The sequence below is a fragment of the Condylura cristata genome, unplaced genomic scaffold (genome assembly GCF_000260355.1).
Source record: "Condylura cristata isolate star-nosed mole 26May11 unplaced genomic scaffold, ConCri1.0 scaffold00014, whole genome shotgun sequence".
Lineage (NCBI taxonomy): Eukaryota > Metazoa > Chordata > Mammalia > Eulipotyphla > Talpidae > Condylura > Condylura cristata.
Genome location: NW_004567115.1, coordinates 189,592 through 199,599, shown reverse-complemented (window position 1 = coordinate 199,599; position 10,008 = coordinate 189,592).

Genomic DNA, 10,008 nt, shown 5'->3' with positions numbered 1-10,008 from the left:
GGCTGCGCCACCAAGGAGGGCTCTGCTAAGAGGAAATTTAAATGTGAAGGAGTGACAGAAATTGCTAATTTCAACCCGCTCTCATTTTTCAGATGATTTAAATGCGACCCTGAAAGGTGAAGTGATATGTCCCATAGCGCAGATCAAAAATAAGAACCTAGTGTTGATGTATTCACGGGTGGGGTCCATCTCTGTCCTGCAGGAGCCCCACTATGTAGTGAAAGGGCAGAGGTCATCAACCTGATCACTGGAGGGGCACTAGAAAGAACTTTGGTGGTTGGCAAAGTGAGGCTTCTATATGTACAGAGGTGAAGATACACCACTGGAATTTACAGTTTTGTAAAGCACTGCTAAATAAATATTAAATTTCAAAAGTATGTTGTTAAAATTTGTCATTTCCTATATTTTAGTAACCTGAATTGTAATAACAATTATACCCAAGTAATAATATAACCAACAACTGTGTGAAGTGCTCAGATAAGCAAAGTGCTCTCCTTCACACAATGATTAGGGGACCCAAATTCCTTCCATAGGATTCCACCAGCCCCTAGTGCAAGTCTCTGAACTGTGTGTCTATTTTTATGTGTGTCTATTTTATATGAGAATATATATATATACTTAGCAAGGTACTTAAAACAAGTAGAATATGAGACAGATGCATGTGTCACCTACAAAACCAAAATTGTTCTTTTCTGATCCTACAGTAATGTTTTCCAACCCCTCTCCCATGGTGTTTTTGTTGTTGTTGTTGTTAGTGTATCTACCTGGTAGAAAGCAAAAATTGCATAAATTAAATTTTATGGGGACTGTTAGGGGAATTATATCACTTCTACTCACATTCTGTTGCACAGAACAAGTACATGGCCACACCTTATAGTAGGGGCAGTAGGGCTTAGCTCTACCCCAAATGAGGAGAGAACTAATTTTTGGAGGCAGATCATAAAGTGTTACCATGGTCAGGCTCTAAACTGTCAAAAAGAATTTTATCATTACAATTATTATTAATGTAAAATTTATCAAGATAATCAACATATGCAGCATAGTAAGATAAGTATTATACACAGGTAAAACTTTATTAGAGGTGTAGCTCTTAACATATTTGATAGAATTTTCTTTTGTTCAATCAGTTTGCATGTCTACATTAGAACATTATTGTTATAACTGCTTTTCATTTTATAAATATTATAAGCAAGAAATATTGACAGAAATAAGAGGATGAGAATGGAAGAAGTATTAAAAAAGCAGTCTTAACTAAAGTACTTGTGATTTAGTAACAGTTCTATAATCTATCACAAAAAATACTATAGCCTATCAGTTAACAACTCAGCTAAGGGCTCCTTCAATTTTGTGGGAAGGAATTCACTATTCTTGCAAATAATTTGTTACCTAGTTAAAGTCATTTATTTTTCTAATTTCTGGAAGTTTTGTTAAAGCTACTTTTATCAAACCACTGTCTGCTCTCTTTCAATTAGAGGGATTTCATTTACTCTGAAAGTAAAAGTATTAATTTTAATATACTGTTGCCAATATATAATTTTTCAAAAATGCTTTTAAAATATTTTAAATTTAAATATTTTAATATTCAAATTAAAAATGAAATGCTTTGAATATTTATGAGAACTGAGGAGCTGCTGATATAGTCTACTCATCTTATAAGAAATTCTTTCCATACAGAATAATTGGAAAAGGCAGTCCTTATTATCAGACCAATCAGCTAAATCAGAATTACATATCTATTGGAAAATTCTGAATTCATTTATTAGTTCAAATAACTTAGTATGTAATTTGTGGAGTAGTGTGAAACTACTGAGAAACTATGGAATGCATCTGGTAATACAAATTACTGAAAGTAATACATCAGGGTGCAGAGTTAATGGCATTAATATAGTCATTTAAACATGTGTAAAGTAAATTTAAAATGCTATTTCTCTTTGTTTAATTTGTAGTAATACAACAAAATATGGCTGAAATTTTAAGTTACTTATGAAACAACAGATAATAGAGATCCTCCTATTATTTATTTGGTAAATATGAATATACACAAATAATGGATGCCGGAAAGAAATTTCATAAATTTAAGTTTTTGTTACTTTATTCAATAATGCCCACATATTAAAAAAAAATGTAAAGTATTTGCCCATGGATTTTATCTGGTATGATAGAAACTGTAAACTCAGAAAACATGTCAGGTAAATTTAAAATAATTTGTGTATCTCAATACAAGATTTAGGGAGCATCAGTCACATCATATTCTAAAGTAAAGTAATTCTAAAGGGAATCATAGGTGTGCGCCATTCTGCTGTGCCTTTCAGTCTAGCACCAGTATCAGAAGCCTGCATTGCTTCCACTGTTGAAGATGATTCTTACAACCAGCAATAACCTCCTAGGGCTGAATTTTTGGAATATTTGTAAACAAATGGCAGGCATGATCTAGAGAATTTGATGTGTTTGTTGCTTTGCTATTGTGCATGTCTAGCTAAAAAGTTACATGTTTTTGGACAATAATTAGGGAACAGAAGATGATTTACTTTCTCTCCCATCTGAACATATCTGAATCCAGAGCCTCCCAACTCAGGCCAGATAACCACCTCAATATTTTATATTTTTAAATTGTAGCTTCTTTTTTATTGAGATCACATTAATTTACCACACAATATATGGCTCAGGAATATGAGTTCACATCTCTTCAGTGATTTATAGCCACACTCCACTCACCGCCAAAGCAGCAATAATCCTCCACCATAATCATTCAATTCTTTCTCCCTCACTTACTCTACATCTTATACATTCCCCTTCTGCTCTTCTCAGTTCTGCAGTCAGAATTCTAGGGTTTGTTTGCTTTAGATCACCAGGTGATTTTGTTTATTCATTACAGGATGCTTTTCCAAATTCAGTACCTCAAACCATCCTTTTGTTTGCCTCTTCTTTCATTCTCAGAGGTCCTCATGATCCTGGAGGTAATATCCTATGGTAAAATATAGGATGGGCAAGGAGAAAAGACACTATTTTGAAATAAAAGTTTAAAATAAAGAATGTATATTGAACTTGAGACTAATATTCAGAATGTACAAGCTTAAGTTCTGGAAACTGATTCTATTTTTAAAAAACATATATACATAAATCCTTGTGAAAAGTTGCTTAATGCAGTTTGGTGATTATTCATTCAGGGAGATTTTTGTAGATTATGCCCTTGTTAGACAAAATAAATATTTAGATGAGATCACACACATGTTTTCTAGTCCAGCTTAAAGCTAATATTACTGCTGCCAGTCTGACATTCCAAGCTCCCTGGGAATTCAAATTTTAAGTTCCATGGTTTGAAACTTCTAAGTTTGATGTTCTTTGGAATGTCAGGTAGAGTCAACATTTTATTAAATAAAAGGCCATGTGGCAAAGCAGTGTTTCTGGAAGATGAATGTGATAATATTGTATAAGGTAAACTGTGAGAGGAAGAATGTTGGGAGACCAGTTAGGAAAGCATTATAGTTGCTATAAGGGCTTGGACTGAGGTAGTGGGAGGAACCCAGAATAGTATATCTTCTTTCTATTTCCTTCTTTGTTATTTATAGAAATCTTATTTCAATGAGGTATCCGAATCTCAGGGGAACTGACCCTCTTCCTGTGCCAGGGATATATCCTGACCAGTTTAACCTAATCATGATAATCCTTTACTTCTTGCCAGTTGGTTTTTAAAATGACCTTGACCCATTTGGTCAAGAAATAAGTAGGTAAGTCAAGTACAGAACTTCTAGGAAAGATTTCTTCATTATTACTAGAAATATATGAGGGGTTGTTCCCTACTTTGTCTGCATATTGGGGTATCTGGTTGTGATGCCTTGATTTCTGGCAATCATCTTCCAGTAAGTAGGTCAACTGGCCTGAAGGTGAGTGAACAGAAAGATAGCACCAATTGGGATAACTAATCATGTTGTCTAGTCACGCAGCCTCCTGATTTTTGACTTTACATCATCTGAATATAATGCCACTGAGCAGAGAATGAGGAAGGCCAGGAAAAAAGAAAGATTTGGAGGAAGATGAAACTCAGTGTTAAAAATGTTAAATGTAGTCCCTCCCTGGTGGCACAGTGGGTAAAAGCACAGCACTAAGAAGCTAAAGCCACTTCAGCATGAGTTCGATCCTCGCCTGCGCCGGAGGAGATCCACATGGCGTGGCAGACCTCTCCTGACCTGCCCACTGCTCCCCTCAGCAGTTACTTCATAGATCTGTCTGTTCTGCTCCCCATTCTGTCCCTGGTGAATCCTCTCACCCTCCGCATCTCTGGCCTGTACCCCAGTTCTGTATGAATAAATAAATAAATCTTAAAAAAAAAGTTCAATATTGTTTCTTCAACAAATTAAAATTCTTTATCAGCAATATTTCTAGAAAGTTTAAGGGTTTTATCACCTGATTTGTAGGGAGTCCCAATAAACTCTCATTACCCCAATGATATGAAAATTCAGTTTCATTCTTAGTGAATTAGAGCATTAACGAGACAGGTTTCTTGAAGAAGGAAGAAAAATAAATCCCTGAGAATTTCCCTAAAACCTAAAGGCAATGACCCCAGCTTTAGTAAGTCAGGTTTGGAACAGAATGTTTTACATGTTATTTCCAGTCCCATTAGCAGTCCTACCAGGGAGATATTTTTAGTTCAGAATTACTGATGGGAAAATTCAGGATTCTAGAGATTGATTAATTTGCCCAGGATTCTAAGCCAAGTAGGCCTGTCTCTCAAACATATAACTCTTTGCCACATAGCCCTGTTTAAAGGAAAGCATTGTAGAGCATGAATGCAATGGGATGTGATGCATGCATGCTTTTCAGTACAGAAAGTCTACAAAAGAGTCAGAGAAGGAACAATGTTAAAGATGGTGTTAATTCTTTTAACCTTTAACACAATTCTATAAAGAAAGTACCATTTATTTTCATTACCATTCTGCAAATGAGGAAACTGAAGCATAGGAGATTGAACAATTTGTTCAGATCATGCAGATAAGAAGTGGCAGTGTTTTTAAGGAGATTGCTATAGTGGAAAGACATAGGCGTTGCAATCAGATAAATGCAGATTGAATTTATCATCTGTCCCTCCTATGTTTCTCACCTCAGAGACTGTTGCCACTACTTTAAGCCTACAACTGGGAAGCCATGCTAGACAATTACTTTTCTTCTGACCTTTTCCTAAATGTTTAATGTATGGAAGCATTACAGTAAAGCCTTTATAGAGAGTTCTCACCTTTAGTTCTTGGAAGCATTACACTAAAGCCTTTATAGAGAGTTCTCACCTTTAGGTAGATACTATATTATCACCATTATGGATCTCATTTTTCATCCCATTTGCTAATGAGAAACTTACACTTAGATCAGACAAAGCCATAATAATTGAAACAGAATGGCGGCCCTCCCTGGTGGCTCAGCGGGTTAAAACATAGCACTAAGAAGATAAAGCCACTCCAGTATGAGTTTGATTCCTGCCTCAGAGGTGACCCACATGGCTTAGCAGACCTCTCCTGACCTACCCGCTGCTCTCCTCAGCTGTGTACTTTGTCAGTCGGCCTGTTCTTCTCCCCACTCTGGTGAATCCTCTCACTGCCCCTGTATCTCTGGCCTGTACCCCAGTTCTGTATGCAAAAATAAATACATCTTAAAAAGGATGTACTTTACAGCACTGGAACTGTAAAAACAGACACACAGATCAATGGAATTAAATTGAAAATCTAGCCATAAAGCCATATATATGGAGAACTAATCTATGACAAAGTAGCAAAGAATATGCACTGGAACAAGGACAGTTTCTTTAATAAATGGTGCTGGGAAAACTGGAATGCTACATGCAAAAGAACAAACCTAGACTGTAAACTCATGCTTACAAAGATCAACTCAAAATGGCTGAAAGATCTGAATGTGAAACCTGAAATCATACACCATATAGAAGAGAACATAGGCAGAACTATGACATGTCTCAGAAACATCTTTAAGGACTCTTCCTCTGAAGCAAAGAAAATGATAGAAAAGTTAAACAGCTGTGACTACATTGAACTAAAAATCTGTACATCAAAAGAGACAATAACCAATAACCAACAACTCAACAAAAACAAAATTAAAAAATCCAGTCAAAAAGTGGTCAGAAGAGCCGAAAAGATAATTCTCTGAAGAGGCAATGCAGCTAGTCAACAGGCACATGAAAAAATGTTCAACATTATTTATAATCAGGGAAATGCAAATTAAAACCAAAATGAGATACCAATTCACACCACTAATAATAACCCACATTTAAAGAACTAACAACCAACGCTGGTGAGGATGTGGAGAAAAAGGAGGCCTTTTACATTGCTGGGAATGCAAACTGGTCCAACCACTATGGAAATTATTAAAAATGTATCTACCATATGACCCAGCAATTCCACTCCCAAGAATCTACTTGCGGCACAAAAAACATTAATTCAAAGGGAAACCTGCACCCTATGTTGATGGCAGTGCTGTTTACAATAGCTAAAGAGTGGAAAAAGTCTAAACCCTCAAGATCAGATGACTGTATCCAGAAGATGTGGCATATATATACACAATGGAAAATTACTCAGCAATCAAGAAAGATGAACTCATGCCATCTGTAGCAATATGGATGGAGATGAAAGGGGTTATGCTCAGTGAATTAACTTAGAAAGAAAAAGAAAAAAAATATTGACTGGTTTCATTTACAGAAGGAACATAGGGAAAACATGTAAGGGATCAGAAAATAAAAACTAGCAAAAGTAATTTTAATTGTTCTATACAGTGTCACAAGCAGTTCAACAACCAATAGTTCTGCTGTTAAGAAGCAGCACTGGAAGGATTCTTGCTGATTCCAGGGTCTGCTCCATGATCTTTATTGTATAATGATGTTCTGAAGGTATTGATTCTACCTCCCAAATATCGCAGTCTCGACCCTGACTCAAGCCACATTCATTTCTTCCCATTTGCCATTTCTCAACCAGCATGGTTCTTTCCAGTCAATTCTCCATTCCATAACAAGAATAATTTTTCTAAAGGCACAATGTGACCTAGGCATACAAAAGCACTGATTCAGAGGGCTTTGTGTACCCCAGTGTTCATTGCTGTTCTATTTTAAGAGCCAAGATTTGGAAACAATGTGTCAACAACAGATGAGTGGATTAACAAGATGTTGTATCCATGGTAGAAGCTAGCTCAGCAATAAAGAAAGACGAACTCTTGTGCCATTGCAGCAACATGGGTGGAATTAGAGGGTGCTATGCTAATCTAAATAAATTGGTAGGAGAAAGACAAATACCAGATGAATTCACTCATGTGCAACAGAAGAGCAAAACAAACTGAAAAAATAAACCTAAACAAACCTTTCAAACATGGCTACAGAGTTGAGGCTACCTGAAAGGTGTCTGGGTGATGGGGAGTTAAATATGGGACCTATTAGATTATGGTAGAGGATTAATGGTGCTTTGTTGGTAGATATGGTGGAGTATATGAAGAGGTGTGAACTACACATCATATGCAATATATCCCAATAAAGAAAAAATTATAAAGTTAAAGTGGAGATGTGAACACATCATTCTCTTGTTAAATCTTAGGCTGTTCAATCCCTGATTTACTGAGGCCTCTTTCCATTCTTCTGGTTTTCCTCTGGGCACACTCACATTGCAGCTGCTATGATCCTCAAAACCTCTCCATACCTTAGACTTCAGACACAGGTAGTTTACCTTCTCTTCCTTCTATCCTCTTACTCTTCCCTCTACCCTCTCTTACATTCCTCTCATACCTCTTATTTATTTCTGATGTCATAACTCAGAGTTTGCTTTTTCTACCAGTCCTTCTTTGCCCTTTAAATTGGGTTGGTTGGTGCTATTCTATTAAGCAACCACAGAACAAGGCATCTTATCTGGTGACCTATTTAAACTTCACTAGATCCAGAGGAAAGGCATTTGTGGGTCACCATCAATCCTTAGGAATGGAGTTTGGCTCACATAGTCACTCAATAAATAGTAAATGGGTGAATAAATATTAGTTGCCCCACTAAGTAACTCCTTGAGTAGTTGCTGTCATTCGTTGCCCCACTAAGTAACTCGTTGAGTAGTTGCTGTCATTCACTGAACTTCCATTTTGGAATCTGGGAGATAAAAAGGTAAAAAATCCAGCTGTTTACAACTAGCAACAACAAATGTTGGTGAGGATGTGGAGAAAAAGGTACTCTCCTACATTGCTGGTAGAAGTGCAAACTAGTACAACCACTATGGAAAACTATTTGGAGGTTTCTCAAACTGCTAAAAATGGAACTTCCATATGACTCAGCAACCCCACTCCTAGGTATCTTCCCAAAGGACACAAAAATACTGATTCAAAAGGTCACCTGCACCCCCATGTTTATTGCTGCTCTATTTACAATAAGGAAGATTTGGCATCAACCCAAATACCAAAAAATAGATGACTGCATCAAGGTGATGTGGTATACACAATGGGATATTACTCAGCAATCATAAAAGATGAGTTTATGCCTTTTGCAGGAACATTGGTGGAGCTGGAAGGGACCATGATTAGTGAAATAAGCCAGAAGGAAGGAAAAAGAAAAATACTGTATGGTTTCACTTATAGCAGGAGTGTAAGGAATCAGAAAAAAAAAAGTAATTCTAATAAAGTAAAAAATGAAAAAAACAATGAACAACTATAAACCAGAGATATTTTAAGAGGGTGGAGGGGGGAATGGGATCAAAACTGGGATGGGAAGAGCACATGGGACACTATGGTGATGGCACATAGGTGAATTGGTGGTGGGAAGTTGACAGGGATTACAACCAAGGTGAAAAAATGTACAAAATGAAGAATGATGTAAAAAATAAATAAATAAAATTGAAAGTTAAAAAAATGCAGCTGATTGTAACCAATACCTGTTTTGCAGCCCAGGATTTTAAGTCTCATAGTTTTTCTACTGGATAAGATGGCTTTAGACAAAATGGCAGTCCAGGCAAGTAGAAGCCTCAGCTGACCTGTTCTGTGTCCTATGTTCATCATCTCTGTTACTGTATTAGAGATAACTTGCTGGGTTGGTGCTCTTAGTCACATGATTGTTTATACTTTCATTTTAGAATAATTAACTTTCTCTTTATTTTTTTATAGATTAATAAGAATAAACACATTTCTTTTGGTATGTCTGAAATGTGCCTTACATTATACATCCAACACTGTACAGACCATTCATAAATGTTATGATCCATCTGTCTTTGTATGGCAGCCTGGTTCAACGAGAAGTGTCTGAGCTTTTCAGAAAAATTCTGGAAATCCTGCTTTTAAGTATTACTTCAACTTTTAAGAGTCTCATGACCTCAGAAAAAATAATCTCTGAGGGTGTCACTTTTATTCATGTGCAACATGGATGTAATAAAAGTATTGCAGATTTATTTGAGATCAGAGACCACATAGGCAAAGCATCCAGCAAACAGTAGATGCTAATATCAATTAACTCTAATTCCTTGATTTTCAAAAGTAGCTTTATTCAACTTTGCATTTGCAAACTAAACAGCAGATACATTCTGATTGACTAATGGAACAAACAAGATCAGCCTTGTTCAGTGATGGGGTCCAAAAACTATTTAAGGAACTTTAGATTTGACTGATGTGTACCAGGTTGGCCTGGCCTTTTTGAGACTCATGGACTATTAATGCTGTTTTGCTGTGAGCATTTGACCACACAGTTCAAGTCCACCCAGATTACTGTCCTAGTTGCCTATCCTAAAATCAGTTCTGCCAAGAATGTGTCAGTTGTGGGTATCCACATTTTGGCACATAAAATTAAGTGTTTAAAATGTAGACCATGTTGTGCCCTCCCAGGTGATTCAATGGATTAAAGTTCAGAACTGCGAAGCTCGCTGGCTACAACCACTTCAGCAAGAGATCCTTGGCCAGGTGCAGCACACGGTGTGGCAGACCTCTCCTGACCCACCTGCTGCTCCCCTCAGTATGTATTTCATCGATCTGCCTGTTCTGCTCCTCACTTTGTCTCTGGTGAAT